Source organism: Amblyomma mixtum, chromosome 9, assembly GCF_055824585.1.
Source record: "Amblyomma mixtum isolate Tamu chromosome 9, ASM5582458v1, whole genome shotgun sequence".
NCBI classification, from domain to species: domain Eukaryota; kingdom Metazoa; phylum Arthropoda; class Arachnida; order Ixodida; family Ixodidae; genus Amblyomma; species Amblyomma mixtum.
The window spans coordinates 13,594,770-13,616,066 of NC_143020.1; positions in this window are offsets into that span (position 1 = coordinate 13,594,770).

Here is a 21,297-nt window from a genome sequence, read left to right on the forward strand (position 1 = left end):
GTGACCGTGGTAGGCAGTGCACCGCTGACGTCGTGGAGCAGCTTCTCCATTCCTGCGCATCGCATTTTCGCTATTCCTCGCTTCACCATCCCCAGACGAATGGGCTCACTGAGCGCACGAACCGAACGATCAGAAACATGCTGTCAAGGTACGTTGACTCAAAGCACAAGAACTGGGACACCGTCGTGCCGTTCATCACCTACGCTTTTAATACCGCGCGCCATGAGACTACTGGCTTCAGCCCCTTCTTTTTACTATATGCTCGCCCCCCACGCTACACCCTGGACACCATACTACTATTTTCTGCTGAGCCTCATGAAGATCCCTCCATCGCCGAGACACTTTGTCTCGCCGAAGAGGCCCGGTGCCATGCCCGCCTTTGTATTCTCGCCTCCCAAGATCGGTCCAAAGCGCGCTACGATGCCCACCACCGTCGCGTCACTTAGAGCCCTGGTGATTTAGTCTCATTGTGGCGGCCTGTCCGGAAGCGCGGATTGTCCCAGAAGCTGCTGTGCCACTACGATGGACCCTATTGTGTTACTGAGCAAATCATCGAGGTCAATTCCTGCATAGCGTGTGTCACTGCAAGAGGCCGTCGTTCTGCACGAACTGAAGTGGCTCATATATTGCCCGGCTGAAACCCTACCGTTTGCGCGGTGCTTTTTAACTCGCCCAACGGGCTTCGGCTGCGTAGGGGGAATTGTGACGCCCATGACGAGGCGATGCCTATTATATTCGGTCGGCACCGCTGACTACGCAGCAGATGAGGAGGACGAGGTGTATGTGTGTCTCGTGCTCGGAAAGTGGACCCAGCTGGTTCTCGGTCGCCCGTCGTGGTCTTAATACACACCATGGTCGTAACAATATATACAGGTCGCACGCGCGTGAAGGCCTTGAGAGCACAGTACAAACACACGCGCATGACAAAGAGCACAAAACAGCTGGAATGGTGGCGTCCAGCTGTTCGCTCAAGAATGGCAGGCTATCGTTGTGATAAAGATCCACGATCTTGCCGAATTTACTTTCGGGAAAGAATGGACTGGTTTCTAGCCGTCCAGAAAGCCGCTGCGAAGCCTCCCGAGGGGATCTGTAGGCTCCGCCACGCTAGCTCGATGGTTTGGAATGAACAAAGGCGCGTCTGGAGAACACGGTGTGTTCTTAGAAGGCTGCTTTAAAGACATGTATTGCGATGTATATTGGTAATTTTGACCGTAAAAATTACAGGTCGACGTTAAGCAAATTACAAAGTCCGTTTCCGCAACTTTTCCTCTTTGCTTGGCACGCACGTAGCGTCATCAGGTGGCACCCAATAAAACTCCTCCCTCTTTTTTCTCCTCGCAATGCACGCCACTGCCCCACAGATAGCGCATGACGGCAGCGTCTCCCGCTCGTCTTTTTCTGGCGGAGTGGGGTCGCGCGTGCGTGCAGGAATCACGCGGTGAGCGGGAAACAACGCCGCACACTTCCAAGGCGCTTTCACCACGAAGCTTGCAGCTTGCTGCCCGTTAGTTCTGCGCGGAATCTATGCTGGCGTTTGTGGCATCGGGTTTGTCGAGAACGGCGTGACGACGAATGCTAACACGCCATAACCTCAAGGCGCAGCTTGAGTGCCCCTTGCAATTTTCTTAAAGAAGGAATTTGTGTGAAAAATAACAAGTTGTCTGTAATTGTACATATTTGTCTTGCTCGAATTCTTTGCATCAGTCTATCGAAAAGCTGAAGCAGCTGATGAGCTCCACTCAATTTTTTTTCTTAATTTCCCCACCATTTCACAGGTACTTGTTGGTCTTCATTGATTGGCTTGATGGAGACGGACTTCGATCTTGGACATGCAGTTATTAGACGTGCGAGTTTCTCGTTGGTAGACCAAGACAGTTGCCCCGCAATGTGTAGTCTGCATGTTAGGATCCGGGGCTAGATCAAAACGAAATTTTGGTTCGAAGTTCAAGGTCAAAGGTTGTCCACCAGGTGGACAACATATGGTTAGCTGTATGCGTGTAGCATCACTAGTCATGACTTTTCTCAAGGTCATTTCGAGGTCATTCAGAGGATGACGGTGAAATGCGTCCCAGCTATAGTATTTTAGCTTTCGTTACAAAGCTTCCAGGTGTTTCATGGACTCCCTGGAAGCACTGCAAGACGCTGTCACTTTCCACTCCAAAAATTGGCAGTGGCTTAGCTCGCCTATGACAGGATATAAGCAGGCATGCGACAGAGATGGCGAAGCTGGTTTGACGTCACACCAAACGGCGGCGGTGGCCGCCCGGCGAGGCGCGCCATGTGACCTCATGCCAGATGGCGCAGCGTCCGCCAGCTGCGGCGGTTGCTAGGCAACGGCTGAAGGCCGGTCTCTGCGCCTCCTCGGAGAACCGCCACAGTTCTCCCGGGTCGGCAGCTCACCATTTTCGGACATGTCGTGTCCAAGGATGGTGTTCTCCCGGGTCCGGGAATCCTTGGACACGACATGTCCGTGAATGGTGAGCTGCCGAGCTCCAAAGCGGCACTTTTTTAAATTGAGTTAGAGGCCAGCGGCGGTCAGGCAGCGAAGAAGGCGCTTGAGGTGAGACGAAAAATCCGGCGCTTCGACTCCTCTATGCCTTCGTCACTACTCGGATCCTCTACGCCGTGCTGTACATTCGCACTACTAAGCAACACGACGCACGCCATTGCCCTTTTTTGAGGCATTGTCAAATTTTTATAGTTTTCCGTACTCCGTATTCGCGCGCCGCCGAGGAGATCTCCGGAAGATGTGCACTCCGTCGTCGCCACTTCGTTGCGGAGAGGATGAAAGGAGGCACTCAGGTGTGCAGTGTACTGCCTTCGTGGCGTTCATGTAGGGTATCACCCTCCACACGGGTCCCGTCCACCCAACGCGGGTAGGGAACTCCGTGACATGAGATACGTGTCCGGACTTCACTCGCTGCTTACGACACGCAGACTGACTCAACAGCGACGAGACCCTCTGTAGCGAACACTGCGTCTTTTAGATTATAATGCGCACACGCCCCCTCAAGGGTTCCAGAACACAAGCCCTTATCCCATATTAGACGAAATTCAGGCAAAATTATGACTCACTTGATAATACACCCATTTCCATAGAAGGCTACTCGGCATGGTCCCAAAAACTGCTGACACACCTTTGCTCGCATGAATCTCAGATCCGGCTCTCAGATGTGGTCACAGACGTGAATAACCACCTTCTACACCTCTGGGAAGCCCGTCGCAGCCTCGTCCGCCGTTGGCGACGCCAGAAACACAGTATAAATCTTAAAGCTGGAATTGCCGAGCTTTCCTAGAAAGCGGCAGAGTACGCGGCCCAACTCGCCGACTCTAACTGGGTTGATAGATGCAAATCGGCCGCGCGACAAATGTCCAGCCGCAACACGTTGGCGTCTCTTTCGAGCCCTAATCGATCCAACCCAAACACGAACCGAAACACAAAAATAGTTGCAGCGAGCCATGCACGCTTTCCCTGGCAACACGACTCAACTGGCATAGACACTTCGGGACCAGTATTTGCGCACAGCCCGACCCCCGTAGAACTTTCAGTGAAATCTTCCTTCGCGCGATCAAAATGGCAGTCAAAGAGCCTCTACTGACCGCTGGAGACTTGAATGCTCCCAGCTTTCATTGGGGCTATCACATCGAAAAGGCTAAAGGACATAAGCTTGCGGAGCTCATCTCCACCCTCAGCCTCACGTTGCTCACGGACCCGGTGTGTCCCACCCGAGTAAGGAACTCGGTAACCCGCGACAGTTGTACTGACCTTTATCTCGTTAAAAATGGCAGAGAGGCCGCCTGGAAGAACTTGAGAGATACTCTATGCAGTGATCACTGCCTCCTCCGGATTACACTCTTGGAAAAGGCAGCGCGCATAAAATGAGGTTAGGCCAAGCTAACCGATTGGCCCGAATTCCGCAATTACACTATTCCTCCTGTACTCTTTTCCGGTGGCTCGCGGCGTGGGCTAACCACATCACAACATTGAGAAACAACACGTCACAACACTATGACCACCAAAGAGATCCCCGCTTTGGACACTCGCCTCCTGCAATTCTGGGAGGCACACCGGAGCTTAACCGAACGATGGAAAAAGCAGAAAACTGATCGGAAACTGCGCGCCCACATAGCCAAACTCACACAGCAGGCTGCAGCGTATGCTTCCGAACTCTCAGATTCAAACTGGACAGCACGCTGCGACGCAGCAGCTCATCAGATGAGCTCGAAGGGGACATGGCGTCTCTTTCGCGGCCTACTGGACCCTAAACGAGAGGGGAGACGCAAAAGCAGCTCCGACGGGCTCTTCATGGGTTTCAACTTACGAAGCGCAACTTGTGGACATTCTGTGCGACAAATATATTTGTCGTACGGAGGACTCGACTGGGCCCGAGTACATGCACTCTGGCACGCCTAATCAAACACTCGATGCCCTTTTTGAGTTCCACGACCTTAAAGGAGCCTTAGCAAAAATGCACTGGGGCACGGCTCCGGGACGGGATCTCATAACAGTGAACCTGTTGGCGAACCTACCGGACTCAGCCTACCTCCATTCATTAGAATGCATGAAACAGATCTGTGGCGGGCGTCCACTCCCTCCCGAGTGGAAAACGTCACTTGTGACGTTTATCTCTAAAACAGGTAAGGCCGTGAATAGGAGAACCTGCGGCCCATATCACTGACCTCGTGTGCGGGCAAGCTTATGGAGACGACGGTACGGGATCACCTCTCTCCATACCTGGAGAGCAAGAGCTTTTTTGCAGACACTATGCTAGGGTTTCGCTCCCACATCTCTGCACAGGACCTCCGCCTGCAGCTGCACCGAAATATAATACGACCCACAACTATGCAACACAATGACAAAGCCATCCACGCCCCTGATCTGAAATGCGCTTTCGAGAATGTTAAACATTGTAGAATCCTGGCCAACTTGAGTTCTACCGATTGGGGCGCTAGGGTCTAGGCGTGTGTAAGAAATTTACTGACTAATCGCCGGGCCTTAATTCGAATTGAGGTCGAGGATTATGGCTCTTACTTGATAGGAACACGGGGTATCGAGGGAGCGGTGTTCCACATATCTGTGGTGCGCCTCCCAAGCCAACTGGCCTGGGTGGAAGGCATTCAACAGGCATAATATGCAGATGACATTACAATCTGAATCATCGAGGGGAGCCTTAGGGACATAGAGGACCGCCTTCAGCAGGCCGCTTTCGTAGTCGATGCGTATGCTATTGACTGTGGGCTCCAATGTGCTCCATCAAAATCAGAGCTTCTGCATGTCACAGCGAACCCAAAGGATAGGACAGCAATCAGCAATATACATCTCTCTGTCAGGAGGTGTTGTTAGAGAGGTGGAGGAGCTCCGGATTCTGGGCCTGTTGATACATCACAATCTAAGACCGGACTACACTACTGCGGAAATGGAGAGAGTAGGCGAACAGGTAGGCGCATGATTCGCCGCGTTTCCAACAAAGGTCGATTCACACGATGGTCCGTTCGACCGCGGCCCCACATCACGTGCTAATACGTCACCACATTGAGAGGCGCGCTCCAGGCCGCCAGCGACAGCGCGCCTCTCAATGTGGTGACGTATTAACACGTGATGTGCGGGCCGTGGGTGAACGGACCGTCGTGTGAATCGGCCCCAAGCGGGGCGGTCCGCGGGACAGAGACGCGCTTCGGCTCGTCTATGCCTTCGTGACTACCCGGATCCTCTACGCCATGCCGTACATTCGCACTACTAAGCAAGACGACGCGCGAATGGACGCCATCATCTGTAAGTCAACAAAGCGAGCTCTGGATCTTCCTGTGGCTACCTCTACGAGGGGGTACCCAAAAGAAACCGGACTTATTTTTGTTTGAACTTATTTGTTCACATTTTAAGCACAGACCTTCAATATCCTTCAAAGTACTCTCCACGTACAATGATACGTGTGTCGAATCTTTCATTCCATTTTTCAAAACATTGTTTAAATTCATATTTTGTGATGCTTGACAGTGCCTCCGTCGTTTTTTTCTTCACCTCAGCAACGTCAGCTAAACGCTTTCCATTCACCTATTTTTTCATTCTAGGAAACAAACAAAGTAGCACGGTGCAAGGTCGGGAGAGTATGAGGGTTGAGGAATAGGGATCATGCCATTTTTGGTCCAAAATTGTCGTAGAGACAGGGCTGTGTGAGCAGGGGCATTGCCCTGATGGAAAAACCAGTCACCCGAACGCCACAAATCTGGCCGCTTCCACCGCACACTGTTGCCCAGTCTTTTCAAAACATCCAAGTAGAAAGCCTGGCTAACTGTCTGACCCTGCGGAACAAATTCTCAATGGACGACTCCTCTCACGTCGAAAAAACAAATCAGCATTGTTTTGAGGTTTGGTTTCACCTGACGAGCTTTCTTGAGGCGAGGTGAATTTGAACTTTTCCATTGGCATGACTGTTTGCTTTGATTCAGGATTTAATTAAGGAACACTTGAGTTGTCCCCACAGCATCGTCCTTGAACGTCTTTCTGAATATTTCAAGAGTTTCCGTTCCACTTTTTCCGAGCAAAAATCAGAATTTCACCGGTGCACGCTGTTCACGAAAATCAGCCATTGCAAAAACGACACTCACACAAAACAGTCGTCACTCTACAACTCTGCCTAAACTAGTCTGACCTCCTTCAGCGACGGCACTCGGCTTACTGACTCTTGAATGTTCGTTCTATGCGCTCCTAGCGGCAAAACGCTGTACCACAGAAGCTGTGCCGAATCAAAAAATTAGTCCGGTTTCTTTTGGGTACCCCCTCGTAATGCCAAACTCAAGGCATTTGGGGGTGCTAAACTACTACCAGGAGCTGTGGGAAGCCCACCTCGTGAACCAATACATGCGGCTCATGCAGATGACCCCCGGACGCCGCCTGCTAAACCTCTAACGCATCCAACAGGAGTGCACTCCAGAGGAGGCGGAGCGTATCCCAGAACTGTGGCACCATAAGATATGCACGAAAAGAGACAAGCGGGGGCTCGGGCTCTTGAGAGACAACCCGGCTCCCGACCCGGTGTATATATGTAGACGTAGCAGGGCCATCGCCCACGGGATTTTACGCGGCCGTTGTCATTCACCAGGAAATGCTCGTTGATGGACTCTAATTTCGAGCCCCGAATTCAATGCCAGGTGAGGAATTAGCATTAGCGCTTGCTGTCGCTCACGCCAATTCAATAATGATCACCTACTCCCGAAAAGCATGTAATCATTACTTGGCAGGGGAGATGTCCCCCTTAGCCGCTTGTACTCTAAGTCGGACTGCCACTGATCCAACACCGAACAGAATCATTTGGCCTCCTGGCCACCAGGGCTTGGGGCCGCTGACGCGCCTGCACGAGCGTTTACTCCCCGGGCTGCTCATCCCAGCTCTTTTGGCTCGGAGACTAAGCAGCTGCTGCTGCGGTTGAGGGAAATAATAACGCATTTCAGCGACAACCACCACCTTTTCCATGCCGCTGCAAAGGGCTGGGTAAGATGGAGGAGCGAAATTTAAGGCGCCGGCAGACAGGTACTCTACTCTGTCCTGCAATCATAAAACATTGCGATCCTAACACGGATGGGCGATGCCCGCACTGTGGGGAGACCTGTGATATCATCGACGTGGTGTGGGCATGTACTCAAAATCCTCACCTCCCCCCTCGCTACCCCTTCCCGAGAGGCATGGGAGACTGCCCTCCTCAACTGCTCCTCGCTTGAGTCCCAAAAGGCTCTTGCGAAACGGGCGCGAGAGGGGGCCTCGTCATGCGGTGTCCTGGACTAGGGACGCGACCATGTAGCGGGTCTATTCTTCCAAATAAAAGTTTATCACCATCACCACCGTATGTCTGCTTACTCTTATTCAGGCAGAGACAACACTGAGCTAGATCAACCTTTGCAGCTACATGATCTGCGGGCGGCTCTCGCCAAAATGAAACGGGGCACTGCGCCAGGAAATTATACGGTTACCGTCACGCTTTTGACGAACCTGCCCGACTTGGCATGACATATCAGTACTTCCTAGACTACATCAATGCGATTTGGAGCGGGGAAACACCACTGGCAATCGAGTTAAAAACAGCTCTGGTCACTTTTATTCCTAAAGGAGGCAAACCAACTGACGAAGATAACCTCCACCCCATCCTCTCCCTCCTGTGTGGGCAAACTAATGACGACGATGGTGCGGGATCGGTTATCTGCATATATTGTCCAAAACATATCTTTGCGAGCACCATGTTCGGATTCCGCCCACACAGATCCGCACAGGATTCCCTCCTGTAACTCAATCGGGAAGTCCTTGACCCCTCGAATGTCCCCATAATGACCGGCTATTACTCACCTTGGATATTAAAGGAGCATTTGACAATGTAACACACGAGATCATACTCACTAACTTAAGGCCGAACGACTGTGGACATATTCTGATGCATACGCCAATTTCTAATCGATCGTCAATCCTACATCTGCATTCAAGATGGAGAGCATTGTCCTTACCTACTGGGCACGCGGGGAAACCCCAATGGCGCGGTACTTTCCCCGCTGCTCTTAAATCTGGCTATGATGCATCTCCCGGTCCAGGTGAGTGGTGTCGCCGGCGTGCAGCATGCCCTGTATGCCGACGACATCATTCTGTGGGCCACGCAGAGCAGCACAGGGGACATTGAAACCAGCCGGCAAACAGCGGCAACGATAGTAGACAGCTATGCCCGCCGCTGCGGTCTTCATTGTTGCCCTCAAAAATCGGAACTTGTGCATCTCCGCTCCTCACAAACGTGCATAACTAAAATGTGTCTTTCTCTTGAGAGTAGTCCCATATGCTAAACTGATGAGATACGGGTACTCGTACTCTACTTTCACAAACACAGACGGCCAGACACTGCATTGGCCGAAGTCCACAAAGTGAGGGAGCAGGTGGGCGGCATGGTCCGTCGGGTTTCAAACAAACTTGGGGGGTTACAAAGTAACGATGCCTTGCGGCTGGCAAACGTCTTCGAAACTAGTCAAATTTTCTATTCGACTCCTTATCTCCACTTAAGTAAACAAGAGGAGTATGCCCCTGAGATCATCCTTCGCAAGATTATTAAGCGTGCCCTTGACCTCCCCATCACTGATTTAAACAGCCGGCTTAAGGCCCTTGGGTGTGTGAGTACTTTCAGGAAGCTCGGGGAGGCGCACCTGAAACCTTAGTCGGGCGCGCCCGGGCGGCGGCCACCGCCACTGGGGTCCCGTACTAGGAATCTCCACCTAGTACATGTAAGGGTCGGTCCCTTACTTGCTGATCCAAATGTAGCGTGCCATCGTGGTCCGGCAGCCGTAGACGACGACTGTCTCAGTACGCCCGCCAAGCACGCGCAGACTGGATTTTCATGGCTGCTTAACTGCAAGGCCGGCGCAGCGCTGTTCCATCCCAGCCTGGCTGAGCGCGTCCAGCCGAATATATTTGTGGAGACCTGACGATGACTGGTGCCCACGCTTCGTCTCCACAAATTTGGTGACCCGGACGTGATGCGGTGCCGGCGGAACAAGGCCTCGATTGTGAGGAACCAAAGTTCCGAGTCCGATGACCAGAAGTCGGGGAGCTTGAGGGCGGAGACCGCGGACTCATGAAGTGGCAGCGTGCGAGGCGACGGAGACGGCACAGGAGTGGAGGGATCCATGGCCAGGGCTTACACGATGGAAGGTAGGCTGGGTCTCGAGCTCCGGGCAGCGGTAGGCCTAGCGAAGCGGCTGGTGCAAAGCGCAGGGCAGGAGCAGAGAACGAAGACGCGAAGTCCGGAGTCACCAAATTTGTGGAGACGAATCGTGGGCACCAGTCATCGTCAGGTCTCCACAAATATATTCGGCTGGACGCGCTCAGCCAGGCTGGGATGGCAGGATGGGATGGCGTGCCATCGTGGTCCGGCAGCCGAAGACGACGACTGTCCCAGTACGCCTGCCAAGCACGCGCAGACTGGATTTTAATGGCTGCTTAACTGCAAGGCCGGCGCAGCGCTGTTCCATCCCAGCCTGGCTGAGCGCGTCCAGCGGAATATATTTGTGGAGACCTGGCGATGACTGGTGCCCACGATTCGTCTCCACGCAAACATAACATCCTGTCCCTTCTAAATAAAAGTTTTCACCACAACCACCACCCCCGTTTCTCCCGAGGGCACGCTCTGCGGAGAATCGCTCGTTACCCTAGACCACATCCTCATCGGCTTCCCTGCTGATCCTCCCCCTGCAGGGACTGCCCGCCATCGGAGCATGGGGGAATAGCAGGCCCTCCTTGCGTCGCTGGCCCCGTACATGCAGCTTCGCTGAGTGAACCGAGGTGCCAGTGCCATGGCCCTACGCGGCCTGGAATGTGAGGGCTGTACAGAGGCCCGGAGACATGGAATGGTCCAAATTTGGTTGTGTAATAAAGTTTTCCATCCATCTCACCCAATAAACGCTGCGGCCTATATCAGCAGTGCCGTGTGTCTGGCACAACGTTCTCAGCGCTAACGTCTGTCGGCGACATCTCTTTCACCCCACATACCTATTAGCGCGATTCAGGCGTCCACTGGCGCAGGGAGCCAGCTATGCGCCCTGCCTTTCCTTAAAAAACATCACAGTGTACAACGTTCTCCACGCCAATGGCAATGAATACAATGAATGAACTCTGACGCCCTATGGCTTCAATGCTGCGTTTCTGCCACAATGCGAGCGCATGACGCGCACACCTGTCACTACCGCCACGTCGCTTAAAGCATGACTGAGGTGTCCGCTGCTTTTGGACAGCAGTTAAGGCCGGGATGCATGCGACGCTTTTTTCGACGACATTCGCGCGGCAGAAAACGTCACGGCGGCGCGACGCCCGGCTGGATAGGCGCGCCGCCGCGTATCCCTCGACGCGAAAGCAAATGTGATCAACAAGTGGCAAACACCACTGTGTAAGAAGGTCTGTGAGAACAGCGACGCTGACCATTCTGTTAAAATCAGGAAAGTTTCACTTCGACACCACTGTACAAATTTTAGCACGCGCGCTTAAGTATATATAAAAATTTTCGTGCTCGAATGCATGCCGTCGCGTACCTTTGCACGCCCACTCAGCCGCGGACACCAGCGACTGCGGTTTTCTTCGACACATTCGCTTCAGGGAGGGAGCGCTGGCATTCCGATCCAAGATTCGACTGTGTTCTAAAAAAAAAGCGACATTTCAAGTCTGTTGAAGCGTTTATTTTCACGAAAAAAAAACATTTCCGTGCCAAAAAAAAAATGGCTGAGGCTTAGCTAAGGTTAAGCCTAGTCAGATGCGAACCATATTGATGGCTAGGCTTGGTCGTCGCTCAAATCAGCCCTGCTTCTAGGCGGCATCTCAACACCTGGCCGCCTCGTAAGGGCCCGGAGAGCGAGGCAAGCTCAGCTTTATACCGCTGCTGTAGTGTCACGTGGTCAGCTGCAGCGCCTCTGATGTGGAGCCTCCACCGCCGCAGCCGACCGCGCGAGCCGGCAGCCCATCTCTCCTCTGCTGTGAGGTCATGTTGTCACGTGGTCAGCCGCCGCGCCTCTGATATGGAGCCTCCACCGCCGCGGCCGACCGCGCGAGCCGGCAGCCCATCTCTCCTCTACTGTGACGTCATGTTGTCACGTGGTCATGGTAGCTCCACCGCCGCGCACGACGGGCAGTAGTGTAGCTCTAGTAATATACTTCGCATAAAAAACTGCGTAACCCGACGGCCATGGCGGCCATGTTGGCGGCGGCAGGCAGAGGACCGGAAGAGCGGTCTTTCTGCGCTTCTATTGGATCGCTTCAGTCGCCGCTGCCGGGCTCACCGGACGCCGCGCGTCAAAATCTAGCCGGTCCTGATCGGCGGCGGCGGGCGTTTTTCTCGACGGCGGGCGTTTTTCTCGACGCCGGGCGTCAAATCTGCGCCGTCGGGCGAAAGTCGACGACTCGCCGCGGTAAAAACGCTCCATGTATTCCGGCCTTTATGCGCCTTTCCTTGCTTTAGAAGCTCCGACTCCATTGGTTTCGTTGCTTAAAGCGCAACTAAGGTGTCCACAGTCCCAGGGGCGAGTTATCCCTTCCTCAGTTTTCGAAGCTCAAGATCATTTTAAGGTCAAATTTGCATGGTCTGCGATTGCAGCCCGAGGTCCTGTAGTGAAGGTTTCCCTTAAAATAATGTGGCGATTACGCTACTACCTAATGCGAAATTTGAGCGCAGCTCATCAACTGTTTCACCTTTTCCACACATTGAGGCAGAGGATTCAAGCAAAAAATGTATGTACAGACAGACAGCTTTCTATTTTTCAAACATTTTCCTTCTTCAAGAAACGCTCCACTAACAGTCCTTGATTGTCATTAAGGAAGCTCTGTAGTCGCAGGTATAGATGGATATACGTATGCTCGACTTGCTGCAGCAAAGCCTGGTTCGCAATGACTAGTTCTGTGGAAGTATTTGGCGAGGTTGTCACGGCCGTGGGAGGCGTTACGAGCGAGAGGAACGGGATGTTATCCCGCATCAGCGGTAAGAAATTCCTGTTTGTTTGTCTTTATATCTAAATTAAAGTCCCTACCCACACTGCCACCCTGGCAGGCGGCAGTTAATGGTTGATGCAAGAGTTCGCTCGCCATTGTCAGCGCGCATGCAGACGACATCCATCTCTCATAAACCTACGCAACTATGAGCACAATTCAGGCGTCCGCTGACCCAGGGAGCCTAGTTATGGGCAGTTATGCGCTGACCCAGTTATGCGCACTTTCTTTCTTTAAAATGAAAGGAGTGTAGAACATTGTCGACGGTAATGAACACAATGAACGCCCTATGGTGCTGGTGAAAATATTTTAATGAAATAGTCTACGAGGTTGTAGCGGCGGTTGGAGCTCTCAGTCCGGAACCCCATTGGCGCAGGCTGCTGTCCGGGCTCTTTCGATGAGTTACCTCAGTACCGCGTCTAAGGCACAACGTTGTCAATGCCTACAACCGACATCTCTCTCATCACGCCACGTAACTATAAGCGCGATTCAGTCGTCCACTGACCCTGGGAGCCAAGTATGCGCACTTCTTTTCCTTAAAATGGCACAGCGTTGTCAATGCCAACGCATGCAGCGCTGTCACTGCCACCACGTAGCTTAAAGCTCGATTGAGGTGTCCACTCTACTACGAGGTCAGTTAGGCGCCTTCCATTTCCAAGCTTTCCTTTCCAAGAGCAGTCGCGGATGGGGGCTCTAGTTGATGAAGCCGATGAAGAAGTGGTGGTAGTACATCTGGAGAAGCAGCGACACAGGCAACGCGAATATCTCAAGCGGGAAAGGGCAGCGAATGCTGCCAACGTCTCCACGTCGACATCAGCCACTGGTCCGGTTGCTTTTCGCTCCCTGGATGGATGGATGGAAAGAACTTTATTACAAACACAAAAAAAAAAAATCTTCCAGGGTGGTCCCCTACTGGTCCAGGAATCCACGGGCTTGTGCTTCACGTGAAGCCCGATCCACCAGCCATTTCTGGCCGGCGGGCTGAGCGGTCCGTAAAGCAGCCTCCCAGGAAGAATGAGTGGGATTGGGGATGGGGGGTACTGCCTTTGGGGAAGCACATTGCCAAAGGTAGTGCAAAGTGTAGATCTGGGCACGCCACAGCTGGTACAATCAGGAGGAAAGGTGGGGTGAAAGTATGAGAGACGGCGGGGGAAATAAAACAGCCTGCTATAATTGTCGCCATGTGGCGCTTGATGAGGGCGACAAGGTACTGTGTAACCTGGCTCAGCCAAGTTGAACCACACCATTTTGCGTTTCGCCTCCATCGAAACGCGGCCGCATCGGCGCATGAAAATGAACCTTGTTTTGAGGAAAGAAAATGCTGTAACTGCCTTGCATCTCGGTGCATACTTGAAACACGGCGTAAGGGAAGGAAGAAAGGAGGGAGTGAAAGAAATATGACGTGTTAGCCTAACGGCTTATTTCCCATATACGCAGATCATTCTCTACATTCATAGATCTCCGGAAGACCTCACCACGCGCTTTGGATGTGCGCTGCATTGTTCGGCGCTCATCGTCGTGATCCCAGCGTCTCCGAACGGCCCCACGGTGCCCGAACGAGACGAGGAGAGGACGCTGACGTCGCGCGCTATCTGTTGAGGCAGTGGCGTACATCGCGAGGAAGAGAAGGAGGAGGGAGCTGTTTCAGTGAGCGCCGCCTGATGGCACTGCGTGCGCGCCAAGCAAAGAGAAAAAGTAGTGGAAAATTACGTTGCTACTCGTTTAACTGCGAAATATGTAATTTCTATGCTCATAATTAGTGCTATAGACACCACAGTACATGTCTGCGTGATCACTGAACTTATACATCACACACATCAACTTCGGTCTATATTTATAGCAAACATATACCGCCCCCACTCCCAACCGATGGCCTCGCTAGAATCACTTCTGCGAGACCTACATAATCTAGCAGGGAAACATCCCCTGCTCATCAGTGGGGACTTCAACAGTCAGCATACTGACTGGGGATACACAACCACGACCATCGAGGTCGCAGGCTGTGGCTGCTCTTGCAGAACGTCCAACTCACTGTGCACAACACGTTTCAGACGCCTACGCGGATCGGCAACAGTGTCAGCATGGACACCTGTCCGGACCTGACGCTGAGCCGCTACATATCCGCGGTGTTACCTGGAACAGAACATAACATACACTGGGGCAGTGATCATTACATTATACAAATCACTGTCCCATACAAACCACCCCGTTACGCAAATACAACACACAAACTCATTAACTGGGATGCCTTTCGTGCTGTGCACACCGCCCTCCCAGACACTCCCATCGCGGACATCGACGCATGGCTGCAATCACTCACGCATGACGTTCACCACAACACGCGATTCATTGAAACTACAACCGAAACCTCTACACTCGACACACGCCTAGCACACCTCTGGGAGGCTTATCACAGCCTCCTGGAACGCTGGAAAGGCAACGAACTTAACAGGGCACTTAAAAAGCGGCTGGCAGGTGGTGGTGGTGAAAACTTTTAATTACTGAAATAGAGTTTGGGAGCCACAGAGTGGCCCCGCTACATGGTCGGCGTCCCTAGTCCGGGACACCGCATGACAATGCCCCGTCTCTAGCCCGTTTCACCAGAGCCCTTTGGGACTCAAGCGAGGAGCAGTTGAGAAGGGCAGTCTTCCATGCCTTTCTGGAAGGGGTAGGGGAAGGGGGGAGGTGGGGATTTTGAGCACATGACCACACCATGTGGAAGATATCACAGGTCTCCCCACAGTGTGGGCATCGCCCATCCGTATTAGGACCGTAATGCTTTAAGATTGCAGGACAGAGTAGAGTACCTGTCTGCAGGCGCCTTAAAGTTCGCTCCTCCGTCTTACTCAGCCCCTTTGCAGGGACCGGGAAAAGGCGGTGGATGTCGCTATAATGCGTTATAATTTCCTTGAATCACAGCAGCGGCTGGTTAGTCTCCGAGCCAGAAGAGCTGGGATGAGGAGCCCGGTGAGTAAGCGCTCGGGCAGCCGCGTCAGCGGCCTCATTACCTCGTAAGCCCTGGTGGCCAGGAGCCCAAATGATTCTTTTGGGTGTTGGATCAGTGGCAGTCCGTCTTAGAATGCAAGCAGCTAAGGGGGAGATCTCCCCTGCCAAGTAATGATCACATGCTTTTCGGGAGTCCGTAATGATGATTCTCGAATTGGCGTGGGCGGCAGCAAGCGCTATCGCTACTTCCTCGGCTCGCATTGAATTCGGGGCACGAAAAGAGAGTCCATCAACGTGCATTTCCTGGTGAACGACAGCGGCCGTGTAAAATCCCGTGGGCGATGGGCCTGCTACGTCTACATAATATACACCGGGTCGGGAGCCGTTTTGTCTCTCAAGAGCCCGAGCCCACGCTTGTCGCCTGTTTACGTGCATGTCGGTGTCCATGTTACGGGGGAGCGGGGAGACCCAGAGAATATGGCGCCACAGTACTGGGCTACGCTCCGCGTCCTCTGGAGTGCAGTCAGCAGCGCTGCAGACAAATCCAAGAACGCTCTGAGGCGTTCTACCGGTCCAACTGGGGGCAGATATGTGATGGCATCGCAGGAAACCTGTCCAGCAAACGCGCATAGCAACTCCTCCGATACCTCATTGATCCCACACACACCAAATCAGCAACAAAACACCACGTGACACGCCTCACACACGAACACATTGACGATCCCGACACCCTCCTAGACACACTTCAGACGATGTACACCTCTCCAGACGCCCCCACACCTCTACCCCACTACACAGGACAAGCAATTCCCACATTCGACACCGACATCACGGAGGCGGAAGTCAGAGCGGCCCTCCTGATTCTCCGTGCCAACTCCGCACCTGGTGCAGACCAAATCACAAACTCCACGCTCCGTAATCTGGACGACCGATCGATCACCCACATTACGAAATACTTCAACCAGTGCTGGAGGGAGGGTAGCCTCCCGCAGTCGGGGCGCCAGGCGAAGGTAATATTCATACCAAAACCCATCAAGCCACTTACCATCCAAAACCTTCGCCCGATTTCGCTAACCTCATGCCTCGGGAAGCTCCTCGAGCATGTTGTGTTAGCGAGACTCACAAGTCACATGGCGGACAACAATCTTTAGCCGCATAGCATGCGGGGATTTAGCCACCATCTATCCGCACAGGACGCCGTGCTGCAACTCACACACGACCTTTTTGACCCGCTTCTTCCAGGTCACACCAAGGCAGCCTTAGCTTTGGATCTTTCTAAAGCTTTTGATCGCATTGAACATCAGGCGATCATGACTGGCCTATCCCCATTGAATGTGGGTGTGCGTACGTATGCCTACATTCAAGCATTCCTCATTGACCGCACAGCTGAGAAACACTTCGGCCCTTTGTCTTCCCCCTCCTACACGCTTCAGAGTTATCGGCACCCCTCAAGAATCCGTCTTTTCCCTCTTTCTCTTTAACATTACCCTCATCCCCCTCTCCCGCAAATTGGCAACTATTCCCCACCTGAAGCACACTCTTTATGCCGACATCACCCTGTGGACCACCCACGGCAGTGACGGCGGCATAGAGAACACCTTACAGGAAGCAGCCACCCTCACCCAAAATTACGCACGGACCATCGGACTGTCTTGCTCCCCAGAGAAGTCCGAACTGCTCCTCATTAGTCCTAAGAACTACCGCTGTGCGCGCACCCCCATTGCCATTGAACTGAATGGTGACTCGGTACCTGAGGTTGCACCCTACGTGTATTGGGCCTGCACATCCAGAACGATGGAAAAAACACCACCACCCTCAAGAAACTCAAGCAGGTTGTAGGCGCGATATCGCACCTCATCTGAAGGGTTTCGGGACATCACAGAGGCATGAAGGAGCGCGACCTATGTCGCCTCATTCACGCCTTTGTCCTCGGCCGTGTGCTGTCCACTACCCCATACTTACAACTATCCAAACCTGACATAAACTTTTTGGATGCTTTGATTCGCAAGGCATTCAAGGTAGCACTATATCTTCCCCTCAACACACCCACAGACAGATTACTAGTCCTGGGCCTCCACAACACGATTGGGAAACTGGTGGAGGCCCACCGACGGGCCCAATACATCAGGCTCACACAAACCTCCCCAGGTCGGTATATCCTGGACTCCCTCGGAATCAGAATACCGGCCAACGACCCAACCCTCCTGGTCATCCCACGACCCCTTCACCAGGAGCTCCTCATCAGTCCGCTCCCGAGGAATATGCACCCGTCCCACCATGAGCAGCGCCGCAGAGCCAGGGCGAAGGCACTCCATCGAGCGTACGGCCCCGAGCCGGACACCGTATGAGTGTACGCTGCTTGCACGGCAGATGAAGCGACAGCAGCTGTGGTGGACTCCTCTTTATCCGGCCTCCTCACACTACCTCTCCCTCCAGACACCTCCCCAGAAGCTGCAGAGGAAGCCGCCATTGCACTTGCTATTAGCCGCACGGAAGCCCGGCACATTTTCAGTGATTCTAAAACTGCGACTCTAAATTTTGCTCGAGGCCGAGTCCATGTCCCTGCTCTTGGCATACTGGACTCGCACGGTGCAGCCCCGCCCCGCCAAGTGGAGCTGATATGGGTGCCCGCGCACTCCGAGAATCCCGGAAACGAGGCCGCCAACCTTTTAGCCCGAGGTTCTTTAAACCGGCCTCAGGCAAAGCCACCTAGACTAGACAAGGCCTGTTCGCTCCTCCTCTCCACAGGGGCCTACGTCACACTAGTTGCCCGACCCGCCCGACCGGTCCGGCCGCGAACGACGGTGAGAGCGCACGTGGAACGCAGCACAGGCTCATAGAAACGCAGGCCTGTGGTTAGGTTAGGCAGCGAACGTGCTGGCATTTCTCTTTTCGACTTCTAGGTTTTCGAGCTGCAGTGCGTCATACCGTATGCTCCTGGCTTGTGCACGTTGAAATCATGATGTGGTGCTAAAGAAAAGCACATTTTGTAATCGCTGCAACATGGGCCGTTGCTGTGTGCCGGGGTGCCGCGGAAATTATGACGGTGGCCCAAAAGTTAGAGTGTTTGGTTTTCCCAAAGATGAAGCTCACAGAAAAGCTTGGATGAGAGCAGTTCCTCGCAAGGATTTTACGCCAACCATACATTCCAAGGTAAGTAACTGAAATTTAACTTCTTTGGTAGCCTTAGCTTATGTACCATAAAACCCAACACAAAGCAAAAACCTTCCGTAACTTTAAAAGTTGTTGAAGAATAGCTTCGAGAGAACCGGATGTAATTATAATTAAGCTTTCTCATGCAGGTATGCGAGCTCCATTTCCATGAGCAAGACTTCATCACCAAGCTCTCGCATCATGATAAACAAACAGGAAGAAACATAGAGCTCAAGCGCGATCGTGTTCAACTTCAAAAGGGCGCAGTGCCTTCGGTGTTCCCCAATTGCCCATCATATCTTTCTTCTACACCTTCATGTCGCGAGTCCCCAGCAAGAAAGAGGGCACGTCGGGAAAATGACGCCGTACAGGAAGCCATCAAGAATTCTTCAAAGGCAAGCGAGGAAGAAAAACGCAAAAATTCAGTGTCTTCGTTTGAAGAATTGCAAAGCAAGCTAGCCAACATCTGCGACACCAGGTTTTGGACAGTCACTGCGAACGAAGAGTCCGTCATGTTTCTTCGTGTAGAACCTGAGCCATCTCAATACGTGAAATGTGCTGTCAGAGCCCTTCCAGATCTGACAATATCTGTAACTATAGGCATGGTGAGGCTGCATTCACTAGCATGTGGCAGTGCAGTTCCAGACACAGTTTGCAACGCAACAGCCTTGTCTGCGCTGCTTGAAAATCTTGAAGGTCAGCTGCGTAAAAGTGCCGAAAAATCAGGCGGCCAGAAACGTGATGTTCTGACATTTTTTAGATTCCTGATATCCGAATTTATTCAAGACACTGAAGAAGGAACGGAAGATGTTGCGCTGTTAAAATTTGTGAATGAACAAATCAGCCTTTTCCTCACGAATAAGCGTGTTTACAGTTCAGAAATGTTAGTTTTTGCCAGCATTCTTCACTCCATTTCGCCCCATGCTTATCACTTTGCAAGATCTGCATCTAGCTTAATTTTGCCGCATCCATCAACTCTACGCCGTGTCTGTTCCAAATACCAAGGTGACCCCAGCGAGGAACAACAACAAGTAAATTTCCTTTCGTACATACGGGAACGAGCGAAGTTATTGAAGCCCCACGAAAAAACCGTAACACTAATGATTGACGAGATACATCTTAAACCATTCTTTGACTTCAAGGCAGGAGCAATAGTTGGAGCATCAGCCCATTCGTCAGAGCCAGCAACAACCGCCCATGTCTTCATGACACAGTCACTGCTTTCCTCGAACAAGGATGTCATACATATTCTGCCTGTGTGTAGAATGAATGCTGAAACCCTGCACCAGCACACGAGGAAGATAATAGTCGGCATTGAAGAAATGAGGCTAAAAGTAATAGCTGTCATAACGGACAACAACTCTCTGAACCGCAAAATGATGTCCCTATTTTCAAAAGAGCCCGAACTAAGCATTGTGTACCCTCACCCGGTAGACAACCAACGTCCGCTATTTTACATTATGGATCCGGTACACTTACTGAAATGTATAAGAAATAATTGGATTAATCAAAAAAACCCTGCAACATGCTTCTATTTCCCAGAAATTGATTTGTCTGGTGTTATGCCTGACGGGCTCCCCCGAATGAAAGCGGCATCCTTCGAAGCTGTTAGGAAACTTTATTCATCAGAAAAAACAGCACTCGTGAAAGCTGCTTATGGGCTTAACGCGAAAGCTGTAAATCCAACAGTTATGGAGCGCCAGAGCGTAAAACTAGTCCTAAATGTTATCAACTCTTTCGTCTCGAATGCTCTCCGAACTCGTGGATCAGTACTGAAGATCCCGCTTGCCGACTCAACCGCCTTACTCATAGACATTGTGCTGGCGTGGTGGAGAATAGTGAACGTGAAAACTCCTCACAAGGGTCGAAGAGTCAAGGACAGCCTGTAAGAACCGGTACAATCAGTCAATTATCAACAGCTGACCTTTCTCAGTGGAATCATTGACTGGCTTGACGCCTGGAAGTCAGTAACTATGTCCAGTGGGACACTCACCAGGAAAACCCACACTGCCCTTCGGCTGACCTGCTATTCTCTTGTGGAAGTGTCCCGATACTGTTTGGAGGAGCTGAAGTTCAAGTATGTTTTGCTTGGGAAATTCCAAACAGACGCTTTGGAAGACCGTTTCGGTAGTTATCGCAGGTTGGCTGGCAGGAACTACCATATTTCGGTGCGTCAGTTGTATGAGTCGGAAAAAAAGCTGAGGCTACAAAAGCTTCTGACATTGCCAACTGAAGCGGCTTCAACAAGCACCAAAGAGGATGAACAAGCAATTGTGGACACAGATAACTTTTCTGTTGTTAGTACATAGGACGACATTACTCGGTCAAAGTGTGACATGGACGTGATAGCGTACATAGCTGGCTATTTCGCACATGCTGCCCTTAAGAAACTGTCTTGTTCCTCGTGTGCCAGCGCAGTTGTTGTGTAGGACAGGATCCTGGAAGCTGAAGACATGAGCATGATCCTCCACCTTTCCAGAGGTGGACTCAAGTTTCCGCAGCCTTGTGTTGTTAACATGTTCTTGTCTGCAAGCTCGTCGTTGAAAAGCTTTCAACAGGGGAAAATGAAGAGAGATTTTTGTTGAGCCGCAATCAACACTCCATTGTAGCTTCCTTAGTGTCTTCCCTGGTTCAAGAAGACTTTCCGGTCAGCGAGTGTGAAAACGGACATACAGGAAAATCACTTTTGCAGCTCATGGTAAAAG